At 41.9% G+C, this 21,969-nt stretch overlaps 1 protein-coding gene across 1 annotated transcript in view; it reads right to left on the bottom strand.

Moving 5' to 3' along the window:
- Positions 1 to 21,969, bottom strand: part of LOC124234382 (Down syndrome cell adhesion molecule-like) — a 684,040-nt gene that overhangs the window by 618,198 nt on the left and 43,873 nt on the right. The window lies entirely within an intron of this gene.

Below are 21,969 nucleotides of genomic sequence, written 5' to 3'. Positions count from 1 at the left end.
AACTAAAACAAGCCAGCAGCCAGGTGGGAGGCGTGAGTTCAGGGAAATAAGAGATAAAATTTTAAAGACTTTTACTCTGAGAAAAGCAACATTCCTGTTTCTATCAGCACAAGTAAGCAACCACAGCTGCCTCAAGCCTGTAGGGGTATCTCCCACAACAGCTCGTCAGCCTGAAATAAGGGGGCCTGAGATGGACACGTGAAGAGAATAGGGCAAATCTAGGGCACTGAGAGATTCCACCAGAAACTCGGGGTCCAAATCCCTTTGAGCAAGCACACGGTCAAGCACAATGTAGGTATGGACAATCGGCAGCTGCTGGGCTGAGGGTTACTGGTGACCGTGCACCCTCCCAAGGCAGGCCTGACACCACACACGCAGGGGCGCTCGATTTCCCCTGATGCCTGTTTTCCCAGCCTGAGAAGCTTGACCTTTAAGAGGACATATATAAGCAAGCTTCTGCAGCTAGGATGGAAGGAAAATGCAATGAACATGTGCCCTATCCACGTTTGGGAATATGAACCCTCCTTTAAAGTACCAGCCTAGCTGATATTCAGAACAGTGACCTCAGGATTGGATCTCTCACAACGGCTCCCGACTGTATTTCAGATGCAAATGATCTCTTGGTATTAATTCCAGCCTTGCTAATATTTGGTCCTGGGCATCACAGCTAATTGACGGAATGAACTGCCAGTTCCGCTGATGGCGGCCTCATGTGACATTTGGGATCTTCTGAGCAGTGGAACCCACAGTGACTTGATGTTGCCAGTTTGCCAATTATGATTCTTGGTACATCGCTCAGCATTCTCATTCTCTCTCTCTCTCTCTCTCTCTCTCTCTCTCTCTGGTTTCACTAAGAGATATAGTGCATCTTATTTTTCCTATATATGCAGAGGTTCGGTGACAGGAACAAAAACAGAAAAATCAAGAATAATAAAGGGTGTGATTAAGTGGAAACCTATCTATAAAACACTCTGATGTTGACTGATAATGGCAAACAACGTAAAGTGAATTTTAGAAATTCATCCAGGCTTTTAACTCCTAGGCTGTGACTTCACTAAAAGAAACAAGGTTACCCCTCACCCTCACCCCAGATTGCAGTGCTGGGCTGCTAATGGGGACCTCCCCACGGGCCCCATTGCTTTACGGTGACACCCCCTCTGGGGGCTGCAGTGTGATCATTCTGAGAACAGCATCATAACAGATTTTTTCCTGCACGCTTATGCAAGTTTCCAACTGATTTCAGGGGCATTGTCTAATCTAATGCTTGCCACAATTACATCTTGTCTTCCACCAATGGAAACGATTTTTCTCTGTCCCTTCCAGCAATTCTGGCAGGCATAACTGGTGAGGAGGAGACTAGTGACCAGCCAATACCTTGGGCTTACTGAATAAACCCGACCTGAGTTTATTCTCATCATAAACAATTTCCATTTCCAGGTGTTCGCAAGGTTCGATGAACATCGCGGATGGTCTTGCCCTGGTAAATTTTAGAAATCCATCCGTTGCTAGAGGCACCCACGCACTTTGATCTCATGATCCAGAAGAGTTTCAAGGTAAAAGCAGGCTTCCAAAGGAGCATGTTGATTGTAATCAGAGTGAAGCCAGTAGTTACCAGGAACCGAACTTGAGCACTGAACTGTGGCCGCAGCCTAGGGGCACAGGGCAGCTTACAAGAAGGAGAGAAAAACTGCTTTTTCCTTTGAAAAAGAAGCTGGAGGTCTACGTGAGACATGGCTGAAGTTTATCCAAAAAGGAGAGGTGATAGGAGGGATAAATACTAAATATGGCAGGTAAAGACAGCCTTCAATGTCAGGGAGAAGTAGTTTTGGGACTAAAACATTAGACCTGTCTCCAGAGGGTAGTTGGAGGATGTTTGCTCATATTAACTCACTGGAGTCTCTACTTAGAAGCTCAGGGGGTGGTACACCTGCCCTCTGCAGTCTCCCCTAAGGCTCTGAGTGGCCTCGATCAGTGCCACATCCCCTCTCCCCCAGGGAAAATTCTAGAACAGAGTGACATTTACATCTCTGTGATAAACTACTTATACTCCCTCATAAATATTCTTAATACTTTGAATTTTCTGAGCAAAGTCTTCTAGAAAAGATGGTGTAGCCCCTTAAATGCTTAAACCCCATTTTCCTCTTGGGGAATGTGGGGGTCCTGGCCAGGGATTCACAGATGACCTCTGCTACGAGAACTGGCCTGTCGTGCTGCAACATCCACGGGCAGAAGAAGGCAAGTCCTGCTCTCCCGGAGCACACCAGGTGAGTGTTACTGATGTCACCATGGTAAGAACCCTAAAGAGAGCCCCGAATCCTAGGCCAGCCCTCCTCCAATGATCCTGGAGAGCTCGGTCTCTCAGCTTTGCCCAGGTATCTTGTGTTCAGCCGCATGGCACCCTGAGCTCTTCCCCAAGTCAAACCAACATACATCCTCTAAACTATATCCATTATCTTCCTAAAAATAAAGGAGAGTTGTTAGATAACTGGTCTTCATGATCCCTTCGAGACAAAACTAGAAGTCGCCTTTAACATTTCTTAAAAGACTCTTTTCCTCAATTTTTTTCAGTTTCTCCTCATATTTATTGAAATGTGAAAACCAAATTCAGAGTCAGTTCCCCAACCCTTTGCAACACTTTTTTTTCTGTTGGTACATTAGGGTCACGATGTCAAGGTAGCATGTTGGGACTCACAACTCCAGTGCCCAGGAGATTGGCAAACTCACGTTCAAATACCCCATCCCAGTCTGCGACCATGGAATACAGGGATGGTCTTGCACCACCTTCAAAACTCACCATAAATAATCGTTAATTGCGTTTTCTCCATGAAATGCGAGTGTAATGTCACCAAAGTTACTGGTGTGGCCAATCCAGGTGATAAATAAATGAAAAGCAACAGGATATTTTGGAGCACATGAGGAAGCCATTTGGTTTCAAACTAATTCAGCCTGACCTCATTTTTCCAAAAGGACCTAACGTGGCCTGTTGAGCATGCATTGCACATCTGCTTTAAACATTTACTATGTCCCAAAGACAAGAATGATGCCCTTAAAGAGAGGGATATAACTTCCCCGATATTGGCATTTCTTTAAGGATAAGAATCTCTTCCTGGAAACTAAGGATTAATTACTAACCTGATATGCTCACCTTGCAACCACCCATCTCTTGTGCCAGCAAAGCAATCTCGTGACTATTGTAAACGGGACATTTCTATCATATGTGATGGATGCTCTTTGTTCCAAGACAGTATATAACCACTCTGTACACCCCACTTCTTTGGTGCCCGTCCTTCCTTGGGGAAGGAAGGAAGGCCCCAGGCTATAGTCCTCAAACCTGGCTCATAATAAACTCACCCCAATTTTGATTTATAGACTGGTTATGGATTATTTGCATTGACACAGGGCGCGTAGTCCTCTTCACCTTCTCAGGACGCTTGGGATGCGCACAAGAAATAAAGCTAACATCCACCACCTACAATTGGCCAGTAGATGCTTTAAACCTTTCGTGTGCCTGAATCACCCAATTCTCACAGCAGCCCCACACGAGGCAGATGATACTATTATCCCCACTGTCCAGATGAGAAAACTGAGGCACAGAACAGTTAGGGAAGCTGCCCAAACCACACAGCATGTAGGAAGAGAATCAGAGCTTCAAACCCTGAAATATGTATCGCCTAATTAGGAAAACTTTTTTCGCAGTTACTCAAAAGCAGTGAAAACACGTTGAGAGCATAAGTAAAAAGTCAAAAATAAAAGAGGTAAAAAGTCAAGTTGAAAAGCACATGAGGACCTGGACAGTCTTTTCTGGAAACTCCTCGAAAGATTTAGAATATCTGGAAAGGAAAAAAACAACCACTGAAGGCAGGGGGAATAAATATAATGCAGTCTGGGGATGGGCGTGGGCACGGCATACAGCTCCCAGGCTGGCTGGCTTCCGGAGGGTGCCCGCTGGGTAGCTGCAGAGCACCGCCGGGCAGTCGGGGCCGGGCAGAGAGAGAAGTTTATGCTTGAGGTAGTTGGAAATGGGCCAGCCAGGTGTGCTGAGAACAGGAGGGACCGAGAGGCTGGGCAAGGAAATGAGCCTTCATCAGCACAGGAACCGCGCAGCTCATTCAACCAGGCATCCTCCTGAGCAGGCACGGGGCTGGAGTCCTTCAAGGGCCTCGGTGCACGCTCAGGCTGCTGGTCAAAATGCAGCTATGAACTGAGATGGAGGGAACCGGATGGAAAAGAGTGAAGGTCACCTCAAAGAACAGTGTTCCTTTTGAAATTTTTCCCAAATGTGGAGTTTTGAAAGCAGAACTCCTCGAAAATGTGTACCAGGGCGTGCTGCTCCCTAGAACTATAAACGAGTTCCTTTCTGGGCACCCACACCAGGGGACAGGGTGCCTGCTTGACCCCATTTCTGCGAGGCGCACTGCTACGGTTAATGGAAGCGAACCCCAGAACTTAGCCTGCTTTCTCTGTCCCTCAGTGCACGGCTCATTTGCACCCAAACTGCACCTCTAAGTAAATCAAACACAAACTAAAGAAAGTATGAAGTTATAACGAGGAACCTTGAACAATACATTTTTTTTCTCAATTACTTTAGGTAAAACTCTGAAACCAATTTGTTTGATTTGTGAGGCCATTGTTACTGCCTCAAAACCTGTTTTTGATTTGGAAAGGCATTCTGCTTAAGTACCCCAAGAATGCAACCCAAACCAGCCATGTAATTTAATTTTACATGCATGTTTTACTTCCAGGGAAAATGCATATGGTGCAAACAATGGAGAGAAAAAAATGGAGACTGGAGTTTATGAGGTCATCTTTATGTGAACATTCTTTATTATTTCGTAAACTGTGACCATGTTAATGGGAAAGAGGCCATGAAAAATATTCATTTTTGCTACACGTGTGGATAACCGCAAATAAGATGGATGGGAATTGATACAGAATTTTCCTAACAAGGATTGATACAGTGTCCTGTTGTGTCAACACACATTCAATTCATAGCTTTTGTTATTACATGTTTTGTGAGCAGCATATGAAAAAGCAATTCAGTGGTTACTGCCTGTCTCTTTCCTCTCAGTTATAGGTATTTCAGACCCGCATCCTATGTCTTCAGTTGTTTGTGGGGTTCAGAACGGAGCTCCGCCAGGTTTGGGAACTTAGTCCTCCCCTCAGCAGGAGCCCTGCCCATCTCCTACTATTGGCTCATGAGCCTCTGCAGCCAAATTCCTTGTACCTCTCTGTATCGTGTGACTTCCCCCTTCCCAGCCGCAGATAGCTGGGAGAATGGTGGGCATCTGATGCGCTGCGCAACATGGTACCCTTTGCGGGTATCTACTGTCAGGCAAAATAGTTGCCACTTGTCACACATCAAGACCTACAACAAATTCTATAACTTCACAGGATTTGGATTTAGAAATGATTATTGGCATAGTAGAAGCTGTGGTAACCCAGCACAGAGCCCCTTTTCCAAGCTGGCCTACCCATCTAGCCACCGTGCCTATTAGCAGCTAATGCCTCTCAGCTTCACCTTGCCCTCCGCACCCCAGGGGACTGTCTCTGCCAAGCGAGAACCAGCTCACCCTGGAGGATACACCCCACTCCTCCCAGGCAATAACTCCTCCACAGTCAAGAACTGGCTGGCCTAGGGCTCCAAAGGGGGGCCCTACTGCCCCGCTGAGCAGACCCGGCAGGACACTTGGTGCCCCAGAGCCCTCGTGTGAGGTCAGGCTGGGTCCAGTCTCCAATGGAAACCACATCTCTGACTCACTTAGTTCCTCACACTGTCCTTCTTCAATCAATCCTTCAGTCATTTGCACAAGAATCTCCTTCTCAGATTCTGCTTCCAGGGAACCAATTGCATTAGGTTTCTCAGGCTGCCGTAACAAATGACTGCAAAGTAGCTGGCTTGAAACAGGAACTTACTCTCTCTCCACTGGTCTAGAGACCAGAGATCTGCAGTGGAGCTGCAGGCAGGGCTCGTTTTTCTGGAGGTTCTGAAGAAGGAAGCACCCCATGCCTTTCCCAGCTTCTGGTATTTGTCAGCAATCCTCGGCAAACCCTGGCCTGTGGAGGCATCCTTCCAATATCTGCTCCATCTTCACATGGTCTTCTTTTCTCTGGGTCTCTGTGTCTAAATCTCCCTCTACTTTCTCTTGTAAGTTATTGGATTTAGAGCCCACCCTAAATCGAAGATGTTTCCATCTCCAGGTCCCTACTGGATCTGGAGACTCTATTTTCAAATAAGGGCACATTCTGAGGCTCCAGGTGAACATGAATTTTAGGGGGACACTATTCAACCCACTACACCAAACTAAGACAATTGAGCAAAGTACCTACATGCTGGGGTTAGCAAGAGAAGGCACAGGTCCCCTGATCTTTGCTCTGCCCTCATTAAAGGGCACGTTGGCCAGGACACTGTGATGGACATGCAGCATGGCTGTGAATTCCAGGGAGGTGCCCTCCACTGTGCTGCTCTCCATTTTCATAAGGCGAGTGTTAGAGCAATCTTACAAGCAAGGGAATACTCAGGCTCCTGGGGCACAAGGCAGTGTGGGTTCAGATGCCAGCTGTTTGTAGCAGTTGTTTGGGAAGGCTGGATGCCCAGCACCTAGAAGCCTTGGGGATCCATGGTAAGCTGGATTCAGGTGCGCCCCCTCAATAAGGAGGAAGCTATTGGTCTCACGAGAAGCTAAAATTGGGTCGAGCGCCCGGCACTGAGAACAAGGGAAATGTGCCAGCTGAGACACTGTCCAGGAGGCAGGAGAGAGCTCCCACAGCTCCTTCAGACAGTTGTGCTTTTTATACCACATCTTACAAGGACAGTCAGCCTGTGACTTGCTGACTGTGAGAGCTCTGACATAGACCAATCTTTTCTTTCCCTCTGAAATTCTATGAAAAAATACAGAATCAAAGAGCATGAAAGTGATAAAGAGACAAGAACAAGCACACTTCCTGGTGGGCAGTGAAATAATAGACACAGAGACCAACGCAGCTATGCGCAGAACCTAAGTGAGTGAAGTCAGTAGTGGAAACCAGAGCGAAGATCCACGAATGGCACATGAAGGGTCAACGAGGCAATGTGGTCTCCAGAGCTGTCTGGGAGCCTCAGTCACCTTCTAGTTCTAGTTTCCAGAGGTCCAGCTGGGCCAAAGTTCCTTTTCTTTCTTGATACCTGGTCATGTAGCTGACGATCCTAGCATCGTCACTCCCAAATGTATCCTTTACAATAAACTCATTACTTGCAGTGACATAAGTTAGTCTTATTCTAGTGTATTAAAATGAGCCAACATAACATCCCATAAAATTATCAAGATAAAATTAGTCCGAATATGTGACACCACATTAAAACCCTTAGACATGAATAAAGCATCTGCTGGAAGCCACATTAATCACTACTTAGTCTTCCTTGTATCTCAGATGAGTCTGAGACTCAGTTTAGTTAAACATCTTGCCATGACCAGTCAATGGACTCATCTTAGGAAGCAGAAAGAGCACCAAAATCAAGATAGAGCATGATTTAAAATTAGGCTGAAAATTGATCCAAGGAGAAAGCTATTTAGAACCTTGGAGATCAAGGTAACAATGCTGGTCTTTGTTCTATGGGCAATTAGCATGCTTTAAGCAAGAGATTAATATGAAGAGATTGTTTTTTTTAAAAAAAAAAATCACACTGGTCTTTTATTTCAAGATGGCAGAATAAGCCTGCTCGTGTTCCCTCCTCTCTCTCAAAGCTTCCTTAAAGTAAGAGTAATGGGCTAAGAAAAAAGGTAAAAAAATATATATATATTATGGCAAAGAATACAGAGCTATCAGCAATCAAGAGATTTCAACAGATTCTGAAGTGCAGAGCCCTCCAGCCACAAAGCAAAGATGGCTATTCCATAAGCCCTGACCACTTACATAATCCTCCCAGTTTCTCTTCCAATTCGCGCAACCTTGAATATAAATAGACAACCAACAGCCATCAGATATTCAAGGAAAGCTCACAGCATAAAAGAGTAAGACCAAAGTAAAAAAATGGGACAACACGAACCTTGGATGAGACAGAATACAGAAAACTAAAATCATCATCACCTCTAATAAATATCCAGTGAGGGATTCCAGAAGATAATTTATTTCTAAGACAATAATAGAATAGTGATAGAGAATATAAGAGACATTACGAGAAATGAAGAATAGAATGAGCAGGCCAGATACACATCTATCTGGAATCTCAGGAACATAAAAATAAATGAGAGGAAATAATTAAAATGAAAATGATGGTAAAATTTCCTGGACTGAGAGAAAACATGGATTGAAAAATCCCAAAAGCACCATATACTAAGTTACATAAAGGTAGGGTATATAAAAAGAAATTCATGTGTAAGCACACGTCAATGAGATTACAGAACATCAAATACAAGGAGAAGATCTTAAATATAGCCAGAGAAAAAGGACAAGTCATCTACAAAAAGGAAACAATTTAAATCGCAGCTGATCTTCCAACTGCACCAAGGAAAGCCAGAGATGGTGATATATTACCTTCAAAGTAAAAAAAAAAAAAAGAGGGAAAATAACGGTCAGTGTCGAATTGTGTACCCAGCCAAGTACTCTTTCATGAAAAGGATGAAATAAGGACAGTGAGAGAAAACAGAAACTGAGACAGAACAAAGAGACCCGAAATGAAGGAAAGACTAAAGGATACACTTCAAGAAAAAGGAGCATCATCCCACAAGGAGGGTCTGAGATCTAAGTAGAATGAGCAAATGAAATGATAAAACGGTAGGTAAATCCAAACAAATATCATGTAAGTAAGGTAATAATAAAATAATGGCTAACTTCTGAAATAAAAAATAAGATACAGAAGTGCCCAAAACAACAAAAACATGTGCATCTTGAGTTGGGTGATCAAAACCAACGTGCTCCAAACCCCTGTTGTCTTAGTCTGTTCAGGCTGCTCTAACAGCATACGACAGACTGGGTGGCTTAGAAACAACAGAAATTTATCTCATAGTTCTGGAGACTGGAAGTCCAAAATCAAGGCACCAATAGATTTGGTGTCTGGTGAGGTCCCACTTCCTGGTTCACAGACACCATCTCCTCGCTGTGTCCTCCCGTGATGGAAGGGATGAGGGGGCTCTCGGGCTTATTTCATAAGAGCACTAATCCATTCATAAGGGCTCCACCGTCATGCCCTTACTACTTCCCAAAGGCCCCTCCTCCAAATACCACCATATAGGACATTAGGTTTCAACATATGAATTTTGGGGGGACACAAACATTCAATCTGTAGCATCTTTTTTGTTCTGTTCTTTTTTTTCCATAGAGGAGGGTGGCCAGAATAATTATTTAACTGTAGACTTTTGCTAGTTTAAATACCCCTGGTAAAATTCCAAGGTAAATTTAAACGTACAGAAATAGAAAACACAAATCCTAAATAAGTAGAGCAAGAAAGCAAAACTCATTATGCAAAGAAAGAAAAGAGAAAGTATAAATACAATAAAGTCAAAAAGTAAGAGAAGAGAAGTTTCAATATATCAATAATCACAGCGAATGCAAGCCGACATGTAGAGTTTGGATGACCCTGTCCCAGACGGCTTCAGGAGAGCTGAAACAACAAACTATTGTGTTCCAGCACACTGGACTTCAACTTTTTAACCATGATGATTTTGATAAGAATACTTCTTTTAAAGGGAAAGAAAAGATATTTTGGCTTAAGTATGAAAAAGGAGAATAGGGAGACACAAAGCTGGATATCAGGATGTTATCACAGCAGCCTAACTGGGGGATAATAAACATATTTTACTTTTCAAGGACATCCTCAATTTATGTCCGTGGAATTAATTTTGAAGAAGTGAAGTTTTGAGGTCAAACAGATGCAAGTATTTTTCATTTTTAATAGGTATTGTGAAGTTTCCCCTCCAGGAAGTTTATACCCTTTAATGCAGTTAAGTGTTTATAAATTTTCTTGTTGAAGTTCTTATTGCATACGTAACAAGGGCAGGCACTCTCCTTGATTGTAATAGAGAATGAGACACACAAAACCCCTGTCCTCAGGGATCTACCATTCCGTGCGGGGAAGGCAGGAAAACAAATAGTACAAAAAGTAAGTCAACAAATAATAATTTCAGATAATAAAATGTTATGAGGAAAATAAAATAGGTGAGTTGATGGGGAGTGACTTCATAGTGTGTAGTCAGCGGAGGTCTCTTTGAGCCAGGACTTGAGTGATCCGAAGGAAGAGCATCCCCAGCAGGGGGATGGCAGTGTGCAGGCTGTGAAGTGAGACTCCCTGAGCATGGACAAGGAGTAGAAAAATGCCCACGTGGCCAGTGTGTAGTGAGCGAGGGCTGAGTGGGGTAAGACAGATCAGCCAGAAGAAGCTGGTAAGAGGTTTGCTTTTTCTTTCAAATAGATGACTCAGATTTATATAGATACCCACATCCATGGCAGGACAGAGGAGGAACAAAGATAACTGATGTGCAGATGAAACGCATAAGTCTGTCCTCATTCACACAAGGCAGGGATCCCAACTTCAGCAAGCAGCATTATGTGCTTGGGACCTTGTACATGCCACCTCTTCAATTATAATATCAAGTGCAGACGTACACATCATCATCTCCGTTTTAATACTGAGGAAACAGAGAAGCAGAGCCAGATAAGTCACACAGCCTGTAAGTAGCAGTCTGGCTGTAAATTCCAGTTGTGCCAACTCCAAAGTCCATGTTCTTTCCACCATGAGCAAAGGGACCACTGACTTGCATACTGACACTGTGATGAGACTGTTAGAAACCAACAAGCAACCTCTTGAGTGCATAAACTTGTAAAGGTGAGATGGTTCTCATGACTTTACTTACCATTTATAACTTTATGGACCACTCCTTTCCAATTCTATATAAAAATTATATATACTATTTATCATACGTCTTACATATAAACTAAAATAATTATTAGGAGAAACTAGAGAGCAGAGAAAAATAAGTATGGCAGCATCCTAGGATGAACTGGCCATTATAAACAGGGATCAAATTTAGTTCCAGTTAATCGCTGCTTCACGTATGTTTAAACTAAAAATTGTTATGTCTGATAGTCTTGTTTTTTTTTAAAGATTGGCACCTGAGCTAACAACTGTTGCCAATCTTTTTTTTTTTTTGCTTTTTCTCCCCAAATCCCCTCAGTACATAGTTGTATATTTTAGTTGTGGGTCCTTCCAGTTATGGCATGTGGGATGCTGCCTCAGCGTGGCCTGATGAGCAGTGCCATGTCTGTGCCCCGGATCCAAACCATTGAAACCCTGGCCCACCGAAGCACAGTGTGTGAACTTAACCACTCGGCCATGGGGCCGGCCCCATGTCTGATAATCTTGTTACCTCATGTCACAATAAATTCTGATTTCTACTAATTACCAGCTCATCTTTAAATTGAGATTGATAAAACTGGTAGTGACTATCTCATAGTAAGTTTTTAAAGACAAAATTGTGCTTACAAAATCACTTTGGGGTCTGAGAATCACAAGCCAAAAGTGGGGGGTCAAACATTTTCGAGTGAGCTGGAAAAGGTAGGCCAGCAGTGACCACTGGTGCACAGGCTTCTGAAGGCTTCTCACACGAGACAGGAGCCACAATTAGTTGAAAAGAACACTTGAGAAAATATTTGAAAGGAAAACCCCACAAACTTATGAGTACATGATATCAGGAAACCCAAGGGTTTCCATTTGGAACACAGGGTTGACTACATTGTGAGATCATATTAAAGGAATAAGGTTTGCATAATTAAACAGAAGGAGGAGCTCTACAAAGACCTGAGCCCATCACTCCGAAGACAGCGATTTCTAGTGGAAAGAAATCTCCTGAGCCCTTGGCTTTGGCTGTAGGAGATGGATTTGATTTTTATACTCTATGGGATCATAGAATCACTGCTGGAGAGAATTCTAGAGGGACTGAACAGAGAGGCAGAGCCTTGATGGGACACATATTACCATTCTCAGTCATCTCTGGGGACGAGTTCCCCAGAAGCTACTCCAAAGGCAGAATCGGCCTCAACACGCATGGCTGAACTCAAACCCTCTTAGTAGCACCCATTACAATTCATTCATTCTTTATTTTGAAACTGACGATTTGCTTTTTTAATGCTCATAGTAAAATCTTTTTTAAAGTATAGAAAAGTGTAGATTAAGACCAAAAATTTACCTCTACACTCCCAACCTCAAGTACAAAAGGAGGAAATCGTGGTTAAGAGTTTCATATGAATTCTTCCAGATCAAAAGTATACATGTATGTAAAGAATATAGTATGTATGTCCTTGTAAAATCCATACATAAGATTCAAATATGTACGATATTATGCATTCCACTTTTGTCACTGGGTAACCTATTGCCTTGTGTCAGCGCACACACATCTACCTCATGCATTTTAATGGCAGTACGATGTATTATTTTATCATATGAGTGCCTCCTATTTTTCATCGTTACCGATATTGCTGCAGGAATATTGTCACACATGTCTCTTGTGTGAGAATGTCACAGAGTAGATTCCAAGCAGAGAACCTGTTGGGGGGTTCCATTTTGAATCCTGGGAAATACTGTCTTCTTCAAGGTCACTCCAATCACCAGTCCCACGGCAAGTGGGAAATGAGGGGGCGTTTTCCCCATACTCATGCTAATGCAGTGGCAAATTTCCATTTTTACGTATCTGGTAGATAAAACAGGGCATGGCATTGTTTCGACTTGCAATTCTTTAACCATGAGAGGAGCTGAGCCCATTTTCATGTCTTTACTGCACACTCAGATTTCCTTAGGAGTATCTGCCTGACCATAAGTTTTGCTCATTTCTCTATTGGGTTACTCATCTTTGTTTTATTCACTTTAAGCATTCTTTATAAGAGAAGAAAATTATAGTCCTTTGTTATATATCTTCCATGTTATTACAAATATTTTCCCAGAATTCCATGTGCATATTGTTTTTATAATATTTATTGAATTGTAGGTAGTCATCGAGTGTTTTGTCATGTCTAGAGAAGTTTTTCCCAATGCAAGATTATTTTTTTGATTCAAACATATTTTTCTAGTACTTTTCTGGTTCACCTTTTAAATATAAATATTTATTTCATTTATGACTCCTTTTGGTGTAAAAAGTAAGGTACAAATTCAGCTTTATTTTTTTCCTAAATAACTAGTTGTTTCAACTTTATTCACTGAAGACTCATCTTCCCTTTCCTGATTTAAGCCTCCTTTATCATATAATAAATCCCCACACATATCTGAACCTATTTCCAGACTGACTTCTGCAGTTGTGCGCTGCATAACGATGTTTCAGTCAACAATGGACTGGATATATGATGGTGGTCCCATCAGATTAGTACTATACAGCCCAGGTGTGTAGCAGGCCATCCCATCTAGGTTTCTTTAAGTACACTCTATGATGTTCGCACAACAACAAAATCGCCTAATGACGCATTTCTCAGAACTGAGCCCCATCGTTAAGCGACGCATGACTGTATTCTATTCCAGTGGCTCTGCATCTAAGACAAGTTGAACAATGGGTACACATCATCTAATCTCCACTTCATCACTTTTCTATAAAACTTTCCTGCCTTCTCCCAAAAGGATGGGACTCTGGTTCAAGCCCCAGCTCTTCCACTTACTGAGTATGCTTCCACTTAAGCAGAAGTCACTTAACCTTTCTTTCCCCCAATGTTCTCATATAGAAAATACTGGTATAACTAGAACCTATTGCCTAGAATTCTTTTAAGGAGTAAATGATTTAAGACAATTAGAACATATCAGGGATAATAAGCACTCTATTATCGTCTCCCATTGTCATCATTACTATTATTCTTTTTCTCTGTGGATTGATGTTGTTTAGTTGTGTGCATTTTCCTTTTGGTAATATTGGAGTTTTACATTTAGTCTTAGCCCTTCTAGTGGTAACATTTATAATCATACATAATATTAAACTTTCATTACTTTGTCCAGTGATTTCAAGCAGTAACTATTAACTCTCAGCTATCTACCTTTCCTCATTCCTCTTCATCTCCAGTTTAACACATATTATTCCACATTTTCATGTTTAATAACATTTAAACTCTATGGCCATAACTCTGCATTGTGGAGCCTTAAAAGTTCACCAGCACTTCATTGACCAGAGCTCCGCCATTCCTGAGTTCTTTGGAACAGTCCTTGGTTGACTGGATTTTACCATCAGTCTGCTCCTCTCCAAATTTGGCCAGGGTAGGGGTGTTCTAGAGGTTTTTCAAAACGTTGCCCAATCAAGTTCCCTGGTCCTACTGCTTGGGGCAGGAGTGAAGGTTCGGGTCAGAATTATTTGCTGAGATTGCCTGCCTCTCCCTACCTAAAAATGACCCACTCATTCAGGATCAATCTGTTACCTCCTGCCCCGTAGTCAGTTTCTGCCTGTGCACACTCTGCTGTGCTTTACTTAATGCATTAATGTTTAGGGACAGGAGGTTCTGGGAGGGACCCAGCCTCCCTTTGCCATCTTCCCAGGATCTCATCTCCAATCTAAGTACTCTGAAGTGTCAGTAAAATTTAATAGGCATATATTGACTCACAGAGTCAGAACTGAGCTCTGGCTACATTGTTTTAATCTATTTTTAAAAAATCTTCCCAGCCATGATGATCCAGGCAAGGGATAAGCATGCCCATTTCTTAAGTGGACAGGCTCAGTTGAGTAGGCTGGCGAGAATGGTTCACTTAGTTGTAGGAGGTAAAATCCCAAATGTGTTCCTCACAAGTCAGGAAACATTGATAGGAATCCTTCTTTCTTGCAGGGCCTGTCACATACTACCTATATGAACACTAGAATGTTCTGGAAAGTCTGAAGCATCAAGGTGAGGCATTATGCCAACAGACAACTGTTATAGTGGCCAACATTTATGGAACCTTTACTATGTGCCAGATACTGTTCTAAGTGTTTTATACATTTATTCATTTAATAATCACAAAAACCCTATAAGAGAGTATTATTATTACTAACCCCTTTTACAGATGGGGGACATGAGGGACACAGAGATTCAGGACCTTGCCCAAAGTCATCCAGCTCCTCAGCAATACAGCCAGGATGTGAAGCCATGCTCATTGGCTCTAGAGTCCCTGCTCTCTACGCCCATGCGGTTCCAGCTCCTGAGTAATATGGGGTGGTCATTATTTGTAGTAACTCTTCCATTTGAGCACAGAATGACCTAGATCACAGCTAGATCAGAATGACCTGTGATCAGATCACAGCTGCCACTTGCCATCCACCTCAAGTCTGGCTTGGGCTCGGATAATTGGATAATTATGGAATACTGTCTAATTTACCACTGAATCAGCCTGGGAAGACTTCCAAGTGTCTTCTGTCATCCATCTACATTTCTTATGTAAGAAGTCAGAGGCCTCAGTTTAAATTTGTATCACGCATTATTTATACCAAATGCCCACATTAACCCAATAGAGTTGTAGAAATAGCAAAGTGGGAGTAGATCGAATTACCAGATCTGCTACCAACTGCCTGGGTGAATACGGGCAAGTGATTTATATTCCCTCTGCCACCGTTTGGGCAGCTCAGAGAAAAAGGCACCAAAGAGCAGAGTATTCTATGTTACTATCTTTCGGACAGATGGCTTCCCTCAATGGAAAAACTGAGCTGAGAAAATGTTCTTTAGCCTTGCAAAAAACACAACGGTGGCTTCCGTCTTCAAATGGTAACATTGCAGGCTGAAACAAGAGATGCTTAGTAGATTTTTTTTCTCTCTTTGATGATTAGAGAGCAGAAGAGAGTGGGAAAAAAGGAGAAAGAGGAAAAATCCAAATGCATGACTTGAGTTTATAACAATCTGGTTTATCTGCAAATTCACAAAAGGCTCTTCAATATGAAACCACCTTCCCAGAGGTAATCACAAGAAGAGAGTGGAGAGTAATCAATCATTACCAAATTGTGACACCCAAAGAAGTTTGGAGGTGGATGACCAGGGACAGGGAGCTCTGATTGGAACAGCAAGCCGGGTCACCTGTTCTAACACCATATGGACCTTTAAGAGTTCCCTCCAGAGGAAGTAATAACAGTGGACAAGTAAAGGGATTATTTCCATGATCCCAAAGACGGAGCAAACATGTTACCTTAGAGAATGAATTCCACCTACCCATATTCAGACTATGACCTTCACAGAGAAGACTTCTCCCCAAAATGATTGCTTCAAATTCGACAGCCTCAGTCCAAAGCAACAATGTTAAGGCCCACTAATCTAATCACTTCTTTGTAGCAACGATTCATTTTACCGTCTTAACATATCAGGCAATAAAAAGCTAAATATGTGGAGTGTTATGGACTGATCTGCGTCCTCCCAAAGTTTATATATTGAAGTCCTGACTCTCGCTACCTTAGAATATCACTGTATTTGGAGATATACCCTTTGAAGAGGTCATTAAGGTAAAATGAAGTCATTAGGCTGAGCCCTAATCCAGTATGACTGGTGTCCTTATAAGAAGAGGAGATGAGGACACAGACACACACAGGGAAGTCCATGAAAGGACACAAGGAGAAGATGACCATCTACAAGCCAAGGAGAGAGGCCTCAGGAGAAACCAACCCTCCTGGATCCTGGGATCTCAGTCTTCCAGCCTCCAGAATTGCAAGCAAATAAATTTCTGTTAAGCTACCCTGTCTGTGGCACTTAGCCTAAGCAGAGTAACACAAGGAGCATTTATATACACTGAATGTGCCATATAATATTGGAATATTTCTGAGGCCACGTTTAAGGTGATTCATTCAATTAACTTCTGCAAAAAACAAAATAGGTTGTTAAGCATTTATCTCTTGAATTATTATCAGTGTAGTAAAAATAACTCAACAGTGGCACTTTCCATGTATTTTTGGATGGTATGTTTTAGGTGAGAATTCAGGTGGGTCACATGTTAATGTTACTGCCTCGAGATTGACCATGGCAACCACAGATTCACCTGCCAACAAGAAATGCATGTAAACGATTCAGATCACGGGGGTCATGCCCTGAAGCTGTCAGGGAGGTAGCTGGTGGTCTTATTGGTACTCTTCTCCATCCTCCAGAAAAACAGTGCAACCAAATTATTGTAAGAAAAGAGAGAAGAGAAGGAATGAAAATGGGCCTTGGAGAAAGCCCAGTTAAACAACAACATTCTCGGGAAGGAGTCAGAAATTCCTGAGACTGTTACACAGCAGCATTAGCAGGTCCCAGTTCTCACTCCAGGGGGGCAATCTGCCTGAAATCCAGCACTGGTTCACAACATAAGAGGAGCGGTCACTGGTTCTTCTGATTCTGACCAGCAGCAAAACACACGTCATTGCAGTAAGGACCCGTACCCAACAAGCTGTACCCAGACACTTGTAAACCAACAATTGGGGTGAGACTGGATTTTGTGTGCATAGCTTTAAACCCACTACTATTTGTGTGTGTGTGTGTGTGAAAAATAACAAACCACTAAGAGGCCTCAGTTCTGCTCTTGGTGTGGGGTCATTCTTTAAAAGGACTTTAACTGGAAAAGTCATTCTCCAGTGGGAGACAAAGGGAGAACATTTATGGAGTGACATGGAACATAAAGAGTAAAAGACCAAAAACCTCTTAAATTTTAGCTGTATAGAAAACCAGAGCAGTGGACTGGATATAATCAGTATGATGAAACTCGTAAATGGTATTTTTAACTCATCACACAAAAAATTGCATAAAAACCTCTTGCATAAGTCCATGAGCACTAAATTGTTGAAAGCAAATGATTGTAATGCTTTGAGGATACCCAATTTGAAGAATTTATTGCTTTCCAAAGACACCTGCGTGGGGGTCATATCCCAAAGTAGCTGGTAAAATTGCTTTCTCCTTTCTTCTCACACACACCTTTAAAATATTGGAAAGGTCAAATTTGATTCTGTGTATAATCTGATGGACATGCCATATTTTGGGAGCCTTAAGGCAAGTTTTTTTTTACATGGAACTCATATGACTTATTTTATTAGAGGATATATAAAGCTTGCTTTGGATTAATTTCTAGAAATAAGTCAACATTTATTAGAATCACCTTTGCATAAACATATTCATTCTAGACAAGGCCATGTCATGGCATATTTTATCAATTTGATGCTTTTTGTTACCCACCACCACTCAGTCCTCTATTTCACAATGTCTCAGTGCACAGAAAGATAGTTTCTAAATAAACTGAATGAGTCTGCGCTAAAAATCTGTTGGAAGTAGAAATCAATACAATTAAAGTGGAAATAAATTTACACTAGGGCAAAGAGATTAGTTCTGAGCCACAAACATCAACCATTTTTGGCGATGTTCAAAGCTGTAAGCAGGAACCTGAACCACGCTTATGGGCAAGTCTGTAGGAAACCCCAATTTGTGAACGTTTCCCAGTTGATTGTGTATCGTCCTCCAGGAGTTGTGATGACACACTAATAAGAAAATGCTCTCCTGCAGAGGACGTGAGGGGCTGTAAGTGAAGAAGTAAGTGGCCCCATCCGTGCCACGTTCCACGGGCTCACCCTGGAATTACTCTCACAGGTAACTGCTCATGTTGTCCCACCACACTCCTGGTGCTCCTGAACTGCCTGAAAGAAAGCGTAGGAACAGTCTTCACAGGCCAGCCCTCCATCAGAAGAACATGAGTAAAGACTTGTAACTGACAGAAAGTAGGAAATACTGCCAGTAAGTGCTATATAGAAGGAATGCTTTTGTACGCCGCCCGAATCCTAATCTCGTACATGTCTTTCGGTTCACATAGTCTGGCCTTCCGCCAGCCTCTGGCGTGTGGCATCTGATGAGAAGTCCAGGAGAAAGAGACTCAGAGTCCTTTCACTCGTTCATTCATTCATTCAGCCAGTCAGTCAGTCATTAAATATGTACTGATCTGCCTCTGGGATGCCAGGAGAAGCACGGGGCACTGGGGACACAATAGTGAGAAAACCAACAGGGCTCTCTCCTCAGAGAGCTTAGTTGAAGGGACAAAGACAGTCATATCATCAAAGCCTCACACAATAGTGTACCTGGTGTGTCTCTCCTCTCCACACATTCCTATGAGTGTCTTCCCCTGAGAGGATATTCTGTCTCTAAGGCTGATAAAGGATTGTTTCACCTAAAAAATCACTTAGATAAAAATTTCAGGAATAGTTACAATACCCACATGCTCTGAGTCCTTGCTCCGTATAACGAGGTCCATGAACTAGCCGCATCAGCATCACCTTGGAGCTTCTTAGAAACGCACAGTCTTGAGCCCACCTGGACCTAATGAATCAGAGCCTACACTTTAACAAGACCCCCAGGAGATCTGGACTCACGTTAAATTTTGAGAAGCACTGCTCTAAAATGCTTTTCCCAAAGCTTGTTCCAGGGAGCACTGCACGTGGGTGCTAACGTGAAAACAAATGAGTTCATTGGTCAAAGAATGTGGGAAATCATTGTTTAAGGTAAGTCACTGATTTCTTCATCATGGGGTTTTCAGAGTCTTCGATGTTTGTTTTAAATACTCAAGAGGAAGAAATAACTAGTAATTATAATAATAATAAGGATAGTAAATAATATTTATAGAGTATTTTCTACAGGTTATGCACTAGATATAACTATAAATATGAATACATACATGGAATCATATTTAATTCTCAGATGAACCTAAAATTTTAAAATTTAGGTATTATTGTTCTCATTTTTCAAATTGGGAAACTGAAACTCAGAAATGTGAAGCAATTTTCCCAAGATGACCCAGCTAGGAATTGACCAACCAGGATTAGCACCCAGCCCTGCCCAGTTTCAAAGCCCAAGGGCTCAACTTAAAACTTCCGGCAGTTTTCTTAGCATATTCGATCACTGAACTTCCCCTAACATGCACACAGCTTTTTACTACTTTATAAAGATCATATAAGTCTAGTCCATGAAACACAGACTAGGAAAGTCTTTCATAGAAACAAGATTTGCCACAGTGTGTCAGACCCACATTCCAGAAAGAGAAGCCCCGACTGTCGTGGTGCTGGGCATCACCAAATGTGACATCAATTTTAAATGTGAGGCTTGCATTCTAGCCACTCAGTGGGTCACAAAACAATTTAAGTATTTCTTCCAGACCCGGAACATTGGATACACCCTGCCAAATTACCCCTGTCTTTATTGGCATGCCACTAACATACAGAACATAAAATCCACCTGTGGCCTGGTCCAGACATACAGCGGACTTCTGTAACCTCCTCCCATCGTTGCTAAACAGTTGGTACAAATGGATCTACCACTTGCTCATATCCTGCTTGGGACTTATACTCCAAATCATTTCTCAAGTAAAGATTCACCTTCCTTATGATGTCAAAACTCTTGGGTTGTCTTGTCCTGTTTAAAACTGAATGGTAGCTCATCTTAGGATCCACTTGGTCCTGGTTTATTCATATGCTTACACTTTTATTCATCCATTCCATGCTTATTTACTGAGTTTCTACTACGTGCCAAGAAGCCTCTCAATGCAACACGAGGCTCTTCACATTCGCAATTATGATCTTCTCAACCCAAAATTAATGTATACGCGATAATGGCAGCCATTTAGGCATATTCTGATACAACATTCCATCCATGGACAGACTGAGGAGAGTAGAAGGTCAGAATTCAAGGTCAGACCCAGAAGATACGGGGGAAAAAACAGACTATAATACTCATCTTCTCCATTCCTCCCCCAATTTTATGCTGAGGAAATCAGTTTAAAATGAACATTAATGGCAAACTTGAAGTAGGAAAAGAAGCCACAGAAAAATGGACATTATGGTAATGTCAGTAAGCAGGAGGGAAGACCTCTCTGCTGGCTGCAAAGCTGACCCAGACTGAAAGATGTCTTTTCCTCCACGGCAAGCTCTGTCTGTCCGTGTGTAACACCCAAGCAAATTAACACCGGAGTCAAAAACGCTTCCACTTTCCTCACCTCTCTTCCAAGAATTCCCTAAATAGTCGCAGTTAACTAAATGTGTTTAGTTCTGAATTGAACGGATGCTATTCACTAAGAAAACATTATTACGCAAAGGGCTCTGGATTTTTCTTCTAAATCTGTGTCTGTTCTGAATAAAAAGAAATGTACAATCAGCACACATTTCTCTCTAATCTAAAAGGACAACATTATGAAAATTCAACAGGGACAGGACCCTGCCTATCCTAATTTATTGTGTTTGTAAATAAATTGGGTTCCCCTTTGGGTTAAAGTGTAACTTTGATGGGTGAGACAAAGAATTTGCATTTTATGCCTTCACTGGAGAAAATACCGTATCCTGGTAGTCCCGGGTGAAACGGGCAAAACCACAGCCCATTAAAACCTTGTGCATCTCCTACCTTATCAGTCTCTTTCTTCTGTTTCATTTTGAGTTGGGATCACTGGTTCTTGTCTCCAACTTCCCTGTCCTATAACTGGCAACATTAAGTGACTTCTGCCAATAGCTATTTTCAACCACTTTCTCCAAACTCCACTGTCCTATAAATTCAGCAATTTGGGCATACACTAGGTATGACTATCACATGTAGAGACGATCACAGGTGGATTGTTTTAATATCAGAATCCCTTTACTGTAAAAACAGATGGAAGGAATTCCATCATGATTTAAATCTAAAGCCATAATCCAACTTTAAATTTAAACCAGATTATTAGAAGGACATGCAGTTATCAATCAAAAAGATTAATTCAGCAATTTATTTTCTTTACACTGTTTTGTGGTGTAATGTAACATTGTAAAAGCACCATAGTTTTAACCATTAAAAGAACTGTTTTCTATTTACCGTCAGAATCTAAGTCTAGAATTTCCACTAGAAAAATATTAATATTTTTATGGCATTGTTTGGCACATAGTTGGCACTCATTAAAGTTGAAACAATAATAACATATTAAGGACCCATGAAAAGTATTTTACTATAAATGCTTCATCTCATCCTCAGGAGTAATTAGAGAATATTGCACACCCATCTGTTGGAAGGATATTGATAGAGCAGATGAGTTTGCTAATACCTTAAGATGCAATG

The sequence above is a fragment of the Equus quagga genome, unplaced genomic scaffold, assembly GCF_021613505.1.
Source record: "Equus quagga isolate Etosha38 unplaced genomic scaffold, UCLA_HA_Equagga_1.0 73442_RagTag, whole genome shotgun sequence".
Lineage (NCBI taxonomy): Eukaryota > Metazoa > Chordata > Mammalia > Perissodactyla > Equidae > Equus > Equus quagga.
Note: the sequence above shows the minus strand (reverse complement) of the source record. Positions and strands in the feature narration are given on the sequence as shown.